Source organism: Varroa destructor, unplaced genomic scaffold, assembly GCF_002443255.2.
Source record: "Varroa destructor unplaced genomic scaffold, Vdes_3.0 BEIS01000001.1, whole genome shotgun sequence".
Classification (NCBI taxonomy): Eukaryota; Metazoa; Arthropoda; class Arachnida; order Mesostigmata; family Varroidae; genus Varroa; species Varroa destructor.
In genome coordinates, this window is record NW_019211454.1 from 65,233,540 (window position 1) to 65,251,236 (window position 17,697).

A 17,697-nucleotide genomic window follows, 5' to 3' on the forward strand; every position below is an offset into this window, starting at 1 on the left:
TATTTTAAGTGACATTGAGCAAGGATCCGCGAAAAAGAATACTAGGTCAGCCCAAAAAGGCGGTTTTAAGGTCAGCTATAGCAAAGGCCCGTTAATGTGTAGTGGAAGATACGGACGTCCGTAGAATAGAAGATACGCGTAACATCTTTACGTCGTGTAACAGTGTGAATTGACACAAGCGTTCGATAATGAAGGAGCTTTTTTTAAGGACGTTGTTTCGACTAGGAATCGGAGATGAAGACTAGAATCAATTATGTTTCAGAATCTTTTCTGGACTACGCAGGAGTAATGCAAAAAATACCGGCAAATTCAGAAATATGAACCCATTCTTAAAATTGTAAAGCTAATAAAAATATGAAACGGGTAAACAAAGAATGGCTAACCTTTACAGATTAGCTAGTAAAAGCTCTATCGATCTGTTTTTGCTCAACGTAGCATTACTCGTTAATGATCTAAAGTGGGCGAGGCAGTCATTTAGCATGGCACAAGCAAACAACCAGTTGAAACGGCCATTAGCCGTAGACAAAAGGTCCTTCCAGCAATAGAAGCGCAGAATTTCTATACGATTCTATTGAGCGAAACTGATAGCGATAAAATGAAGATACGATTATGTGAGCATTATTGGAACAACGTTGGGTCCGACGGAGTCTTACCAAGCAGAAAACTGAGCAATGAATGGCAGTATGCACCGATATGTCATGATCAGTAAACAGTCACCTAGTTGACGTTGAATCCCCTCATATGTGGCACGCTTACAACGCAATACGCTTCCAGCGTCCGATAGAACTCTATAGGTGGAGCCTGCGTTCACGGTTCCTGTGGATTCAGTGTTCCGTCATTATGGGGTTTGAGTGAAGCACATTAAATACTTATGCGAGCTGCAATCAGCGGTCGAATCGATGACAAGACCGACATTTAGAGGAATACTGAAATGACGCAGTCTTTGTTATTACTCTACTGCCAATGGAAAACTGACATTTATGTTTTTCTAGATACTTCGATTGTATCGTCTACCTGCACTCATCAATCGGAAATTTTGCGTAAGTCAGAAATCATTTACTTTGCTATTTATGACTTGGCTAAAAGTCATCCCAATTCGCTTATTGTGCTCCATTGCTATAACAGCACAGCTCTGATAAATGTAAAAAAAAAAGAAGGATATCTAATTAAAACATCTATTATTTGCGGTCGTCTAATGGCCGGATTTGCGTGGACAACTCCCCATGAAGAGAACATGGCAAATTCATTTCTATATTTTCTATAATATCAAACAGGTTAATATCGTCAGCCAGTGAAGTGCTTGTGACACTGGAGTGGAAAACCAAACGAAGTAGTAATAGCATGAAGTGATAAGGTGAGATGAAATGGTTGGATCACGTTCGTTCTCCACCCGAACGACTTCGCATTTATAGTTAATGGTTTAACGTCTGCCACCGTTATAGGCTGATTTATAATCAGGGTAGATAGAGGTCAACATTCTGGTTAATGTCTAAGTTGTATCTACTATTCGAACTTGAAAACGAGACCGGTCTACTCGTGTGGGAAAAGGATACGCTAACAGCTCCATCGGTTTTGATCGTTTCCGGCAACGATATCTGGGCGAGATTAATGGCAAAATTCTGCCTTTAAAAAATTATACACACACACACAGACTCGTCTATATTCTCGTAATATAAGCGGTTTTCGTACTTTAGACTTTTTCCAAATCTCGAATTTCTTTTGTTGAGGTGCTACGTTGATAGCCACCTGAGTTAACGTCTAGTTACGTGCTCTATTACCAGTTGTGGCTTCAGATATGTACATTTTTTTTTATGTAACACATTATTACAATGAAATTTATCGTTTCTTAATTAGACCGTACGAAGAACTCACGATTTTGAGGTTTTATGCTTATTCGTAATTCTAGCTTGTTTGGATATTTCCAGTACGCCGTCTCCGGTACCTATTCTTTGCTATATTGCTCAAAAACAGTAATGTCGTACCTTTACAAGCGTCATGTCTCATAGCTGTCGTAAGACCTAAGCGAAACTTCTCAATTCTAATATTTCTACATTGTTTTCTGTATTTGGTCCTTCGCTATTGCTTGTTTCAGTATGACGCCGACGATTTTAATTCACTCTAATCGCTTCCGATCGCATTATCACACGTTTATATCTCTCGTGCGCAGCGCTTTCGCGTAAACGTCTTAAAGGTTGACGCGCTAGAATACGCCATATAATGCCGATATTGTATTATTATGAACGTCCTTAACTTTTAAGGATTCCGAGAGTACATGAATATTATATGTTACTACTAGTGGTTATTATCGGTGTAATAAAAATATTGGAATTTCGCTAATTAGGGACTTGAAATGTAGACAATCTTCTAGATAATAGCGTAGTTTAATCGTGTCCGATGAAAAGGCAAAGTGTTTAAACTCCCACAAACCTGAGGCCATGACAAAAACAGCACGGCATGGTATTAGAGAGATATCTAATTATTATTCTATATTTAGAAAAATCCACTTCTGAAGATAAACTATAAAAGCGGTCTGAGCTCTTAATTTGCTCGTAGCAAAAGTAAATTCTGCAACGTTCTTCTCGCATGTATAATAATAAGAAGCTATTATTATCAGGCTTATATCTGCGGGAGCAGGGAGAAGAAAATTTTGACTAATTACGTTGTGATCAAAAAGAGGAAGACCGTATGTTGAAATGATACGTAACGACAACTCGAAGCTCATGGTTATCCATGGAAATCGTAAAAACTAACTGACCCTCTTAGCATTAAATCTTGCCGACAACGCTTCGACATAATTCTATCAGTACCTTGGAGTATAACTTTAACAATATATTGCTTCATAGATTGTAGTTACGGCACTTCAAGAGGTCACGATACTTTCAGATGCATTCGGCTTAGATTATCTGATAGGATAAGGGACATAACATGGATGTAGCAAATAACGCTCTAGTACAAAATAATGATGTAAGAATAGAGAAAATTTCAGCAACTACTGTGACGGTAGATATTATATGTGAGTATGGAAAAAAATGTGACGTTTCTCGCTATAAGAAAGCACGTTTTCGATCGAAAGTCGATCAAGTCTGTTGTTACGTTATGTAAGTGTTCAATCAAGCTACAGAGATGCCTATTTTCCGAGCGCATCACCGAAGATATACACTACTAACAAGTTAAGACGCCTTACTGCTAGCCACTGAAAAGCACCGGTAAACTAGGACGAACTTCATCTAGGTTTTTGTAGCTGGAAAAAATTATTATTTAGATCAAAATGGTATATTTATTTATGATTTGAGTGTGTATTTTTCCAGTTCATACACTCGGCACAGTAGTACGATCATAAAAACAGCAGCGTGAGTTTACGAGCATAGCGCTCTTATTATAGCTAGACAAGCACTTAATGAATTTATGTGATGCCTACCATTGTACGTGGTCATGTCCGTACCCTTTCGATGGATTTTCGTGGCAGGGCCGCTACCAGTGCCAATGGCCAACAGGTGACATTGAGATGGAAGCACGCAGTTTAATAAGTTTGTTCGAAGGTTTTCAAAGCGAAGAAAAATAATTGCTTTTGAGTAAATGATATGTCTATATCGTATAGTCAGATGGACGATGATGTTTAGACATTATGGACCAGATGATTGTACGATACGTGCCTATATGGAAGAAACAATTCAATTACGTAAAGTGTTGTGGGTACGATGACAATAGTTTTCACAGACGAACAGATCTCAAATTGAGGATGGACTTTTTTGTTTGTCACTTCTTATAATAAAACACACTCTAGACTGGATCGTGTAACATTATTAGTTAAGGTGAAATTCAGACAGACAATTGTCCATTCAAGTACGATTTATAAACACAGTTCATTGTAAGCGAGCTGAGGATGCAGATTTACTGTTCACCTTTTCCTTCCAGAAACATCTTTTCTCCTATTCTGTTTTGCTTCGAATAAGCCATTTGTATAAGCTATTTGCCCAGCGATGCTGCTGTCGTTACATCCTCATTCGATTAACAGCTGCAGACAAAAATGACAGAATTTTATTCTGGTGCTGGAACTCCTGCGTTGTTCCTTCTTTCTACTCATGGCAGGGCTGCCAGCGATCCGTCGGTTCTATTGATCTTTCATTCGCTCCCTTTTACGTACTGTGTGTAGCTGCAGTAGCAACCACAATCTAAGATGTCGTATTCTCGCCCGTTTTATGGGGGTCATTATATCAGGTCTATGGCCATTGAACCTCACTACCAGCCGGGTAGCGTCCGCCCACGGGCCCGTAGCGACTAAGCCGGTCGACGTCAACTTCACAGACTATCAAGCAACAGCGGTTGCTCGATCCCCAGCAGCTCGAAAATAACTCCACAACAGTCCCCGAGCGCGAAAGACAGGCGCTGCACGCGGCGGGCGTGCGCCCGTTCGTTCGACCAGATGGTTATGACTTATCCCTAGCGACGAAGCTGTTGCTAGATGTCTTGGCAATCCGTCTATTCTAGTTAGGGAAGCTTGCTCCTTTTCTATCCCCCTTCCCCTTCCCATTCACGACTTTGTGAAAAGGTGATACCCCATAGTCGACGCGGTCAAGTCAGTCAAGGGTTCTGGCCCCCTACCGGCGTCGCTGCCGTACACATCACCAGCAACAGCAGAAGCGGCGGCGGCGGTAGTTAACGGCATAGACGCGTCGACCGAAATGAAAACAACAACGAGCGCGACAGATCGATGAGAAACAGCTAAGAGTAAAAGACAAACGCCAAAAAATATGATAATAAATGTAGACCCTTGCCAACCCAATTCAGTGTACGCTAGTAGAACAAATATCTTCTACTGCTACTACATTCATCGGCAACTGCTCACTGCAGACATACCTTTGGACGCGTATATACGGCGGACAACCTTTTTTCGACCGAATGAGTAATACAGAAGAAGCTCTATGAGACCTATTTCACAGAAGCGAATAATGAGAAATCTCAATGTGACGTTTACAAAATTTTGTCACGTACGTACTAAAGGCAGGGTGCAAGTTTTATGGTTTGTACCCTCGGTAGCCTACCGAACTACGGCAGCGATTCGGATTGCTACTAAGTACTGGATAGGTTTTGGCTGTTTCCAGTGAAGACCCGTTTAAACAGACTTAGTGACACACGATACACGACAATAGCAATAACACGTAGCTTGGGAGTGAACAAGCTCAACGTTGAAGGATACCCAGCGGACCGGACCTTACCGTGACTATGGAAAGCCGGATAGCTTGTCTGCCGCGTCAAACTTTCTCCCAGTGTTAAAACGAATCAATCACACATTTAAGCTTAATAAGCCCCTTGGTTTATTCAGTATCCTAAAAAGAAGAAGTATAATTAAATTTAAACGCTTAATTAATTCACGCACGAGAGAAGAACTATATGAAGGCAAAGTGTGCCAATGCGGCTAGAAAAGTGTCTTCTGTATACCATTTGTTTTGTCTTGCGTACCGAGTCTCCGATCGTCTTCTTTTGCCAATTCATAGCGTACCTAATATTTGACAAGAACAATAATGTATCGTATCATCCTTGCGCTAACTGTAAGCATTTGCAACATGTTCTTCATTAAAAGTGTAACCTATTCATGGGCAAGATCGCAAACTTCGTAATGGTCATCACATAACTATGGCTCTTTTTGTGTTCATATTGCCCTCATTGGTTACTGGCTTTCTAAACATCTGCTCGCAATATGTGCACTGTCTGTCGGAAGGCTACGGTCTCTGATTTGGTAGGCAATTGGAGCCTAATGTAGGTCTTTACAGCTTGTCCAATGAATCAGTTAACGTAAACATTCTAAGGGATTGCCTCAGCTAGCTAGTTAGGTCATAGTATGTTGTATCGAAATGATAGTTCATTCAGATTTAGAAGTGGCGTAAATGTGCTACCAGAAAATCAAATTTAAGCTATAGCACATCATCCATGCCATTGAACAGCGGTCACTCTTGTATGGCGACTTACGTGATGAAGGGTTAGTTTAATTAGCGATTGGGTGTTTTTCCAGTTCAAATTTATGGCATAGGCGCCAAGGCTCATAAGATAAGCGGATACAGACATTGCGTAATGGTAGTATCAACACTACTAATAATAAGTGACTTTATCCTGTCGACTTTTCTGTCATTTACTGGCAGAGGACAGAGAACTTTGCTTCAACTTATCTCTGTAACTAGATAGCACACAGAATATTTTTAGGCTATTTTAATGACGGTCCCACTTGGGACAATTGTTTTTACTTTCTAGCCCGGCCAAAGATCATGCTTAGGGTGCTTTCGATCTTGGTCAACAATGAAGACTTCCTTCCAGCATAAATCACCACAAGCATTTGGGGTGCAATTTGAGTACCCTAGTACATACGTTTCACACCATATATACAGCCAGTGCGAATTTTCCATATGCACATTCTATACGTAATTGATGGAAAATGTAAGGTCATCATGTCCTGTGAACTGCTGCCGCTCCCCTTTTGTTGTCCAGAACAAAAGCGGCCGCAGCAATAAAAATAGATGTCGTCGCGGTACTAGTCGAGTGGAAAGAGGGGCCACGATGACCCTTTCCATTGCTCTCTGGTTTGTTGCCGGCGCGGATCTTGCGGGTGAGATCCCAACGACCACAGAAGTTTACCGTAACGCTGTCCACTGTACGTTCGCTAGGGGATCCAGCCAGAACAAAGACATGTGGCGGATCGGCATTATTCTGGACAACGACAGCTGAATAACGGCGGCAGACTTTCCTCGGGCTATTTAGCCATAGATAGCGAAATAATGGCGCATGGTGACTTCGCATCCGCCAATGCCATGTTACCGTCGGTGTTGCTACTGATAGTGATGGCGCGCGAAAACAATGTGTGATCTTCATCCTTCGAAATAGAGATGTTTGATGTTACGACTATAATGTGATATTTGGACGTAGCACTTCGAGAGAACTCGAAGGGCCTGCAGGATCGGTTAGGACACACCGGAACAAAGATGTGTTGAGTAAAATTGACTGACTACTCGGGATCGACTGTGACAAGTGACTTAGTTATATCCGAATAATTGCTTTACATGTCTATAGGTGGATAATTTCTTTTATGGATAATTGCGCATAAGGTGTGCACTATAAGGGAACGTAATATATGAAGTATAGATGAAAACGGCGCGCTTGTCAATGTGGATCGAAGCTGGATTATCAATGGGCTGTTCGCTGGACACCAATGGATACTTGACAACTGGGTCTCTCTCTACAGGTGTGGTTATATATTCACTAGGTAGAGTTTAGGTAAAAAAAAGTGTTGGCAGATCAGGTAGCGGTAATAGTTCCTTTCTTATTCGCACAGCCAACAAAAAGGATTTAATAATGTTAACGCCTTGGAAGCCTGTCAATGTTAGTGGGGGTCATGTGACGGCAGCGCATTGAATTTGAAAGATCATACTGGCGATGAAAGCGGACCAACTTTTTTAAGGTAAAGAACGGCTGCCAGCTCGGACAGAATAAGAATGAAAGCGATTATACCGAAGGCTATGGACTCTATACGTAGAAAAAAAAAAGCTACCATTTTTGCCTTCTACGCTTAGGTACGCTTTCTCTGGTGTTTCTGACCGATTGTATTACGTCTGTTATATGATAAAGCTTAAATTAGTATTTTCCACTTTGATCTGTTTTTCAATTGTTGCAATCAAACGCTCGTGACCAAAAATCGGTCCCGAAAGAAAACAAAAAAGAAAAATAAAGAGCTAATCCTGTAAACGGCCAAGAGGCTATTTCAGCTTTTGAAACCATCGATCAATATCATCATATAACTAATCGGTCTGCACGCATGTCAAGTATGTATATGTGCCCTATAAGCTATTATTAACTACTTTTACGATATCGAATAGCATTTCTGACCCAGAATATTATGTTAATATACATTATAAAGATCCACGACAACGATATCTATTAAAAACAGCTGCAATCGTTCGTTGAACCTGTTTACTGACCTATATTTTCTCTCCCGAATTAAATCTGCCTGATAAATAAGAATAGCTTATTTCAGGCATATTCGTAACGGTGTAGTTTATCGCAGTCCGACGACGCAGATATTTAAGAAAATCACGTTCGTTAATCACACGAACTCTGTGGTACCTATATATCACTATAGGCAGCGACTCCTGATCTTTTTCAACCTGCGGCTTGCCAGGCAGATATCTGGCACAGTCCGTTATCGGATGGTCGGTCATTAGAAGGCTATCAGAACCAAAACAATATGCGTTCCTTTTTTTTTTTTAGCAAACGTAGACGTCCATAGGTTAACGAGAGGTCGAATTAGTTTTAGTTCTAGAAAAAAAGGACTTCAGCGTGACTGGAAGAAAGTTGTGGCACACTGAAGGCTCGACTATTGCAGGTGAGCATTTTTGGGGTCAAGAGCGCCCATCATTGGTAATGGGCGGCAATAATGTACTCGCTGTTCCAATATAAAGCTTACGAACGCGAGTAGTAGCGAATATGGTCGTCGGCCTCATTTTCGTTTAAGGCCAAAATGGCAGCTGCCCGAATCGGGCAACTGACAACTCATGAGAACATACTAAATAAATTTATAGTGTACCGATAGTATATAATAGGTGACATTTTCGATAATCAATAGTTCTTACAGAAAGGGCACCTACATTTAAAATCAACCTAATCGAATTCGGTCCTCTTACAAATTTTTCGTAGTTGAATCCATGCGTCATGTGGCAAAAAATCAGATATACATTAATTCGATGCAATTGTATCCGGGAGTCGTTCGTCATTGCTTGTTTTTCATAGAAAACTATATCTATTTTTCCCCTGTTGGTGTTGTAAATGCGAACTCCTACTAGGTTAAACTGATACTGGAGGCGGGTTAAAAGCGGGGCTTTTTCCGCTGGGCTATTCCTACAGTTCCACAAGGAAACACAAAGTACACATTTCAAGTAGGCTTCTTTCAAGTGGTCTAGCTGCGTTCAGGCGAATTGTATAGTATAGCTGCGGTGGAACCGTAAAAACCAGTAATCGCATTGCGAAATGAGTTACTTTTCCCAAATTATCTGCTATAATTATGCATATCTGCTAAAAGTCCTCCAATAATTTATTCGAATAGGAAGAATCTATTTTGAAAATATTCAATAATTTTACTAGATCAATGTCTTTTTACTGTTCTCGATTATATTTATTAGTCCCTAGAGTTGATCCGTTATATAAAAGCTTCTGTATTTAACGTGTCGTTTAATCTTTCGTCGAGAAAGATTAATTTTAGCTTATGGCGGCTTGACCAGTTCGTGTGCCACTTAGCGACCATGCGATTGTTATCCTGACTATCCGAAACTATGTTCCACCTGATCTGAATCAAAATTAAGGCATATATACAGGTCTCCGGGGTAAGACCTAGTCTCCTGCAGACCTCTTTACTCATTTTAAGGAGAGGGAATCTATTTCTTATTAGAACGCTGTCTATTGTTCGACATTGTATCTGAGCCAGCTCCTCTGGATATTGACTTCAAGCGACTATGGCATACATAAAATTGTCGAAATCTAATCTATCTAGACCTTTGGCTATTCAGCCAACTATTGTCTCGGCTATGCACTACAAGTGGTTTTGTTCATGAGGATTACTTCCATATAGCTGTTCTCGGAGACATTTATGTCGTACGTACAAAACCATTTTTTGTTCGGTAAGTCGTTAGGCAGCACTCGAACGCCTCTACAGTGCCCATTCAAAGCTTGAATAAATAAGTTCAGGGAAACATTTAGGACTTGAGTGACGTACAGGGCTACGATCGTTGTAGCTTACTCATACAGGCTTTAAGTAAAAGCAACAGTCAACATTTAGGTGGAAATCGTCGATACTCAGACTATAGCTGTCAGTGGAGCCTTAGGTATATTGACTTCTTCAAGGAAATTGAAGTGGGCATAACAACTCCAATAATCATTTGATTGAACGTAAATTGTATTCAATACTCTTGTGTGTACAATAGACAGCACATAAATATATCGTACGTAGTCGAACGTCACCTGCTTCATCAACGAGGACGCCCAAACCTGTTATTTTGAACAGTGAGGACGGATATGACAGCATTTGCTTAGAAAACATAAATTAAGCTTAATACTGTGATAGAACGCAAAACATACAATAAAAATAGTATTATGTTATTAACAAAACTAACTAATCACACGGCGTACTAGAAAGTCAGAAGTTTTTTGTGGTCTTGGGTAGCTAGCCACTACAATCCGGCTTCGACTATTTATAACGTTGATGTAGGCTTACTCGATAATTTCAGAACAAGCGAAAATAAATCCTGATATTTCTATGACAACTGATTTGTTTGTCATATTTCTCTAGACTGGACAGTTGGTCTCATATAGGAGAATCATTGTAGAGAAACAACACCCGGTACATTCAGGGCTTTGCTATGCGCCATATGGTCGATGTTAGTTAGATGGTTGGGCCAATTAACACCCAGCGATGTGTCGTGACATACACTAATGTTATTCAACTCATTAAAGTGGCAAATAAACTGAAGACAGACAACAGTTTCTTGGACCTGTGAGGCTCTGCGTAGTTTTCATGCAAAAGAGGCCCGTTTGATTTGCTTGCCAGTCAGCGACCAAAAAGCTTGGAGTCGGTAGCTAAAAGTCTTTCTGTGAGGGTGTAGAGTGGACCGTCTCGTTATTTGCCCTGTCTTAGAATGTCACAGACGAAGCAAACTTTACCCGCTCACTGTTCCTCCCACCGTTTTGCGTTTGCGTCAGTATAGGTTTGCGATCTTGGATCGACGTTGCACGGCGTACGTAATATGCTTCTTTAAAAAGTCTACATAGCTAGAATATGGAGAAGTCGCAATGTTTAGGGGTTCGTGACGAAAGTGACAATATGTACGTCATTAAACTACTTCAATACGGGGCGCGGCAGTACGATACCTTCTGCATGACCAGACGGGCTAGACTATTCAGCCCTCTAAAACAGAGCACAAAAAAAATGTACATTTAATGTTGTCCGGTTCAGAGCAAAGAACAGAACACATTTTTAGAAAAGGCGACGATTCTTGGATTGCGAATTTTAGCATATTAGAACCCTGATTTAATTGAAAATTATTCTAACTGAAGTTGTACGTTGCACGTTCGCTGACGTATTGTATTCCGAAGACATTTCAAAGAAAATCGTCGTCACCCTTCAATTAGAGGAAGGCGTTCGAATTTATTGATAGGGTCATGCTCGTAGATCGGAGCGACAACAGTACGATACGTAACGGTACCCTTACATATTTCCGTGGAGTCCATGGTCTCTATCTAAAATGCCTTAATGAGTATATTGACCTCCCTATTAGCTAAGCGTTTAGACAAACCGTACCTAGCAATTAATTATTGCTAATACAGTTAGGATTGCTCAGTATTGTTAAATGTTGATGTCTGCTAAAAACAGTAACTGTTTTGAACTTTTCGTCCTATACTGCCATCAAGCAGTGTTTTAGACAGCTTATTTACACATAATACGTAACGAAACATCCCCCAGCCTAAGAAGTAAGCAGTCTTTGATAGAATTTAAATAGGCCGAAACATTTATTAGTAGAAATTATGCTTTCTTACCTGTCTTAATAGCAACAACGACGTTAATGATAAACGTAGTGCTAGTCATAGTATTTAACTAGACAGGGCCTTGTATTGAATCAGAACGTTCACTATATTTATTATTTATATTTATATATATATAAATATTTTATAAGTTTCGACACTTTGAACTGGGAACCCATTTTCGATATTGCTTCTTACTCGAGCTTACTTAAACGAGCACCTCGAGGCATCGCCACGTCGATCGTCAGTCATGATGTTCTACATCTAATTGTAGTATAAATGGGCAAGATTATATAAATTGTAGGTTTTAATGTATACTTTGTGCTGATAAGACTCTATACTATTCAATAGATATCGCTGGCAGGTTGACCTATCACAGGCTGCAGGCAATCTTTAATGCTTAAATGCGCTGGCGACCTCTCATGGGCTAGGCTCGCCATAAGGGTCAAGTGTCGGCCTGTAGGACTTGTGGACATCCTCCACCTTATTAGATTTGGTATATAATTTACTGAGGTTCTGATTATGCTTCATTAGACACAGAAGCATATTGCCGCGTGTATAAACGAGCACTTGAGTCAAGCGCAAGCCTATAGATGTTACCACATTTTGACCCGTGTCAGGGTAAATAAAGGTTACGAATGTGGACGAATAGTATAGAGAAACTTAACAACCTTTAGCAAGTCGTTGACCCTATCTCAAAAATGCAGATTTTCAATCCTACCTCAATATTCCGATTCGATTTGAAGGATCTCTTAATAGATAATCTTTAATGCCAATTATTAGTCAATTATAGTAATACCTAAACAAAATTTATTTTGACGAATACATATTGTAAAAAGCCACAATGCCGCTTTTGTCTTTGCCTAGTAGGAAAGTTAGACTTACGACACAATTTACATTATTTTCCCATCATCTTATATATATTACTATCTACTTACTTGTTTCGAGTTAGATCTACTACCCACTTTGCAAGTGGGAGCCTTTATGAGTGCGATAGCGAAAAAAGGCCAGGCGTGAAGAGCATGGCCTTCGTGCGGAAGCCAATATTGTAAACCTACGTACGCGCTGAATGGGTAAAAGAAAATGCCATTAGAGTATTATGTTCCGGGAAGGCGCAAACCACTTTGTGGCAGGCTGGTGCTAGCGAATCAACCGATCGGCAGTGTCAGCCGGTCCAGTCACGGTGGCTATACTTTAGCTATACTGGAGTACATAAGACGAATGCTCTATTAATTAATGCTACTTTCGAAAGGGTTCATTGTTGACTGTAATCCATCGTAGAGTGCGATCCACTGCTACCCTTAGGCAATATAATAGTTGAGTTCACCGGCTCATTATGATGTTCAAAGAAAACAAAAAAACAACGCCGATATCTTGAGAAAATCATTGTAACGCTAATCAACATCCGAAAAGCCACTGGCTTACCATAAGCTCACCATATATAGATATGAATAAGTTCACTTTCTGTTCACACATATTTATTAGTTAAGTTACAAAGGAATCGACATAATATGGGTAACTTCACACTGGCATAGGTTCGTCTGAGGAAGGGTCAAGGTATTCCAACCCATTTCGTTCTCGTTAACATGCGCTCTTATATCACGACCATAGTGAGCGTGCGATGTAAACGAACTTTGCCACCAAACGCCCACCGCCCCCAAGGGTTTGCTGCTGGTCACAGTGCCGTCAAAAAAATGTCAATAGTATGCACATTCTATTGAGACGCCGAATAATACCTGCGTATATATTTAGCGTGAGTTAATTATAGTGCAAGTGTTTTTGGGTATAATGTCCCATTTTAGTCGGCGATATCCACAAGAAATGTAGGTATGTGAACATTTTCAAAGCTGGAGCGGTAAATCCAAACAGTAGCGTTGCTAAATACCTACATATCAGAAATTTGACGTCTTCGAGTTAGCAGCAACCACGGAAATCGTCTTTGAAAAGGTGATAGCAAGATTTGAAGTCAACGAAAACGTTTAGGCTCCTTTAGCCATCGCGGTATAATGGCTATTACCAGTAGAGGTCAATAAAAGGCCTTCACTTGTCCATATAAGTTAATAACAGAAGTTGTTCTATCCCATAGTTACGTTATGAAGGGCCTACCCGAATCGTCGCGGTTGGTCAGCCCGACCGGGGATACCCAGCATACGTAGAGCCCAATTTTTGAGTCGCTGACTTTGTGCACAACCATCGCTGTCGTTGCTGATCTTGGGTCCCTCATTCGAAAGATTATATATTACATGCTGCTTAATTTTCTCGCAAGAGATATTTACCTGTCAGCTTAGTTGTCAGTAACTTAGTCAAGGCCTGACTGGTGACAGCTGATTCGATCGGTGCAAGTACCGAATTATTATTGCTTCATGGGCTGCTTCGAGCGGCAGAAGCTATCTTTAGTTGAATTTAGAGATATGAAATTTATTCTGATGAAATTATGCGGTTCAAGATGTACAGAAGTGCCATTTCAATAAAGTGCAGCATTCTAAGCTAAAAAAATGAAGATCACTTTCTAGATGATGGTAAAGTGTCAGAGTCATATAAACGACGACAATTGAACCCGGCACCCTACAAACGTCTAAACAATAAACTAGTTATTGAAGGCTCATTTTCTGCTCTGAAGCTTGCTAACACGTCCTTATACTGCTTCGTTGAAAAAGTTTATAGAAATTTACATTTTAAGGAAAAGCAATTAAAGCACAAAGAAAGCTTACAAATGAATGTCATATATCGAATAATGAGGAGACCGATGAATGAAATCATTTACCGAAATAGAAAGTCGTAATTGCCGGGATTTACCGGAAAATCTGGCAAGCAATATAAGAGACGAAGATCTAAACGATATACGTAGGCTTCCAAATGTATTCCAACCTTCAATTTTTTTTGTTTGAAAGCGCTCCAACCTCGGGGAAGTTCCTTGAAGAGCTACACCATCTCACACGAATCGGTCTCGAAAAATTGTGAGTTAGATTTAACTAACTTTGGTAACGGCTTGGTTGTTTATCTGTTACTGTTTTACTTATCTCTCTTTCGACTTCTTGATAAGTGTTTTCATCGGCACAGAACACTGCGTTTGAAAAAGACCTCTGTGAGTTTCGAGTTTTGCTATCGCCATTAAGCATTCCGTCAGACGACGGCTCGCTGGTTGGCTCCCAGCAAGAGACGAATTCTGCCTGTCTATGGCCGGCTTCGAACCTGGACCACAACGTGCCCCTAAGATAAGCAACGAAATTGGTTATCCACTAAGCCATCACAGGAGATTTGAAAGCCTAGAGAACGTCTAAGAAATGACCCCTACTCACTCACGTGCCGATCCGTTATGATAGGCTAGGATACGACGTATTATTGGTCGTAGTGGATACTTCTCCGTTGCAATCTTTCCTCGAAGCGAAAATTGTCAAATATATATTTTGAGACATTTATGCTTCCAGCGTAATATATCGTACCTAATCAGATAGTCCCAGACTGGTACGAAACTGTCTATAACATTGAGTGGGCTCTCCCCAGAATCTGACTCTGACTCAAGTTAAAGCATTTTATTAGGTTTTTTCTTCTCTTAATAATAGACCGCACAGAATAATCGTTAGCAAAATATCGCATCCTCTCCAGTAGTTTATCATCACATGAAACAGCCCATCTACAGAAAGATAATTTCGTTTTACAGACATGTTTAAAGTGTCTTCTATGATCCTATTTGCTCACAGTTTATAATGGCTTATATCTAGTTCCTTAAAAATAGTCACGTTCCCTTGACGTAATAGCTTTAGCGCTGTGTAAGTAATCTGCGGATTTGAATAATATTACGAAGAATGAAGATCGTTAGATACGACTTGGACATTTTATTTATAATAAGTGCGTAAAGTCAGAATAATTTCTATTTCTATGTGCTGTCACGGCAATAGCAAAACGGAAGACAATTAGTCATACAACCATAACTATGAAAAGAGTTTTCAAATAGAAGTGCTTATATTCATCATAATAGATAGTTCACAGTGGATACTGTTGGGTGACAAGAAAGTATTACCTTGCCTACTAACATTTGATTGTAAATTTACCTCCACCTGAAGTTCGAACCTAATCAAGTTAAAATAGGGTCTCTCAAAAACGAAGTCGCCATGAATCGACTAAACGCTTTCTCATACTCAAATAAAGCTTCGCTCGTACTGCTGTGTGGACCATTTTAGCGGAGAGTTTATGGGGTTCTCTCAAATAGTAAACTTTGATTGATACTAGATAAGTTCTATGCTATGCATGTAAGATTCGTTAGCTTACGAGACCGTAGGCACTTTTCAACAGGTGTATAGAGACGCACCATACTAAATCTTCAACTATCCTAGACACTTCTCTAAGCTGTCAAGTTTCAGCGGCCATTATAGCGTAGCATATGGTTTGCGTTTTCTATTTTCGCATTCAATGCAACTACAAGTCAATCTATCGCTCGTTCCTATAAGCGCCGTGAACACAGAAAATACGGCTAAAGCTATGCACAGCCAAACTTTCGGGTAGACAGGCAGGCCGTAGCTTTTGCCCCTTCGCGTAAGTATCTGTCTGTCTGTCTGTCTGCCCGTCTTATGAGTAACTCCAAAGCTAGATTTACGCAATGTGAGCCGGGAAGTCAACGTCAAGCAAGGTGGCGAGCAGCAATCGAAAAGAAGAAGGGTCCATGACCTGTTGTCGGTATTACGATTGGCCGGATCAGTAAAAATCACAGAAAATGATTTTGGATGTAGAAAGCCCGAGGCACTCTACCAGTATTCGCCGTCTATTAATTGTCTGCAGCCACCGAACATGCAGTGGATATAGACAGGCAAAAACTAACGAACTTCGAGAGATCAGAGCTTTCCATGTGTTCGTTGACCTTATTGCCTTCTCCAGGTAATAATAGCTCGTCTCTAATTCTTCCTCATGAAGCTCAGAGCGGAAAGTACAATCCAAATGACGTACATCTTAAGCAGGTCTTTAGCTAAGGAGACGTTTGCGGAAATAAGAAGTAACTATCGACAACTATTCACTATCAGAAACGCTAGCTAATTCCAGACATGAACTTCAAACATCTCCATCGAATCAGTGACGATTTTGTATTTGCTATCGATCTGTAACTGGTTATCGATCAAAACAGACAAATCACATATAAAGCCGCTAAAAGAAATCTGTACGCTAAAGACGGTTGCGGGCAGTGTATTTAGTAGTATTTTATGTATATACGATCCTGTACAATGAATTGAACTAACCCAGCCCGTTGCCGAAACCGGATTAATGACTGTCTGGAGACGATTTCGAATAAGTTAAAACCTCAAATGATGCCAAACTGAGCTTACTGGCCAATATTTGTGTGGCAAGAGTCGCCAATGCTAGCGTGCTATTTAGCTGTTCGTCAACAAAATTCAGCGGGCTGAAACTGCTATGAATATCTGCAGTCGATGGACGCAAACCCATTTTGGCCGCTTTTGTGATATCACCTCGCGCGTTTTTCGCTTCATCAACGACCACTTAGTACGACTAGGCAATTCAGCTTGATTTGATCAAAAATTCGATTCAGCTTTAAAAATAATTACTTTCTGAGTGCTGACTATGGGTAAACGGCAACGTCAGGAAAAAAGGATGGCCCCCAGAATGCTTAGCAGACGAACTTTACAAACAGCTAGTGATAATGTATAATAACAGCATACCGGCAGAGAAATTCTAGCTGTCTAGTCGAACACATATCATCATATGGATGTCGAATCTGACATTATTCGCATCTTCTCTATATAGTATATAGAAACAGGCAGAATATATATTACGTTGCACACTTGAATAGGGTATGTCTGGACACATATTTAATTTTGCTATCATATGAGTAGGCAAAAAGTATCGTAAGCAATGTTCAGTAGACAGATATTGTTGAACGACCTAAACCACAGAAAAATGAACCATGGTATTTAAACCGGCAGCATTCGTTGTTAACAATGATATTTTGCACACCGTCTCATATCGACCCCGAAGCTCTGAACGAACCCTGCAGCTGGAGATCGACGGGCAGAACTAAAAGGGCGTAGGCACTGTATTTCTGTTTAGACTAGAAAATCAACGATGTATTTGTTTATTAAGATACAAAAGGTTCAGGCTTGACTCTAAGTTGAGCACTTGTTTTGCCTAACACCCCAC

The 17,697-nt window shown here is 40.3% G+C and overlaps 1 protein-coding gene across 5 annotated transcripts in view; it reads left to right on the top strand.

The window, feature by feature from the left end:
* Positions 1 to 6,588: 6,588 nt before the first annotated feature.
* The window catches only part of LOC111249026 (E3 ubiquitin-protein ligase MARCHF8-like), a 111,237-nt gene continuing 100,128 nt past the window's right edge, over positions 6,589 to 17,697 (top strand). For 3 of the 5 annotated variants that reach the window (XM_086977729.1, XM_022802310.2, XM_086977727.1), the window contains exon 1: positions 6,589 to 7,231. The gene's annotated coding sequence lies outside the window, so the exon portion shown is untranslated. The remainder of the gene's footprint in view (positions 7,232 to 17,697) is intronic. The other 2 variants (XM_022802291.2, XM_022802328.2) reach the window with 1 other exon arrangement.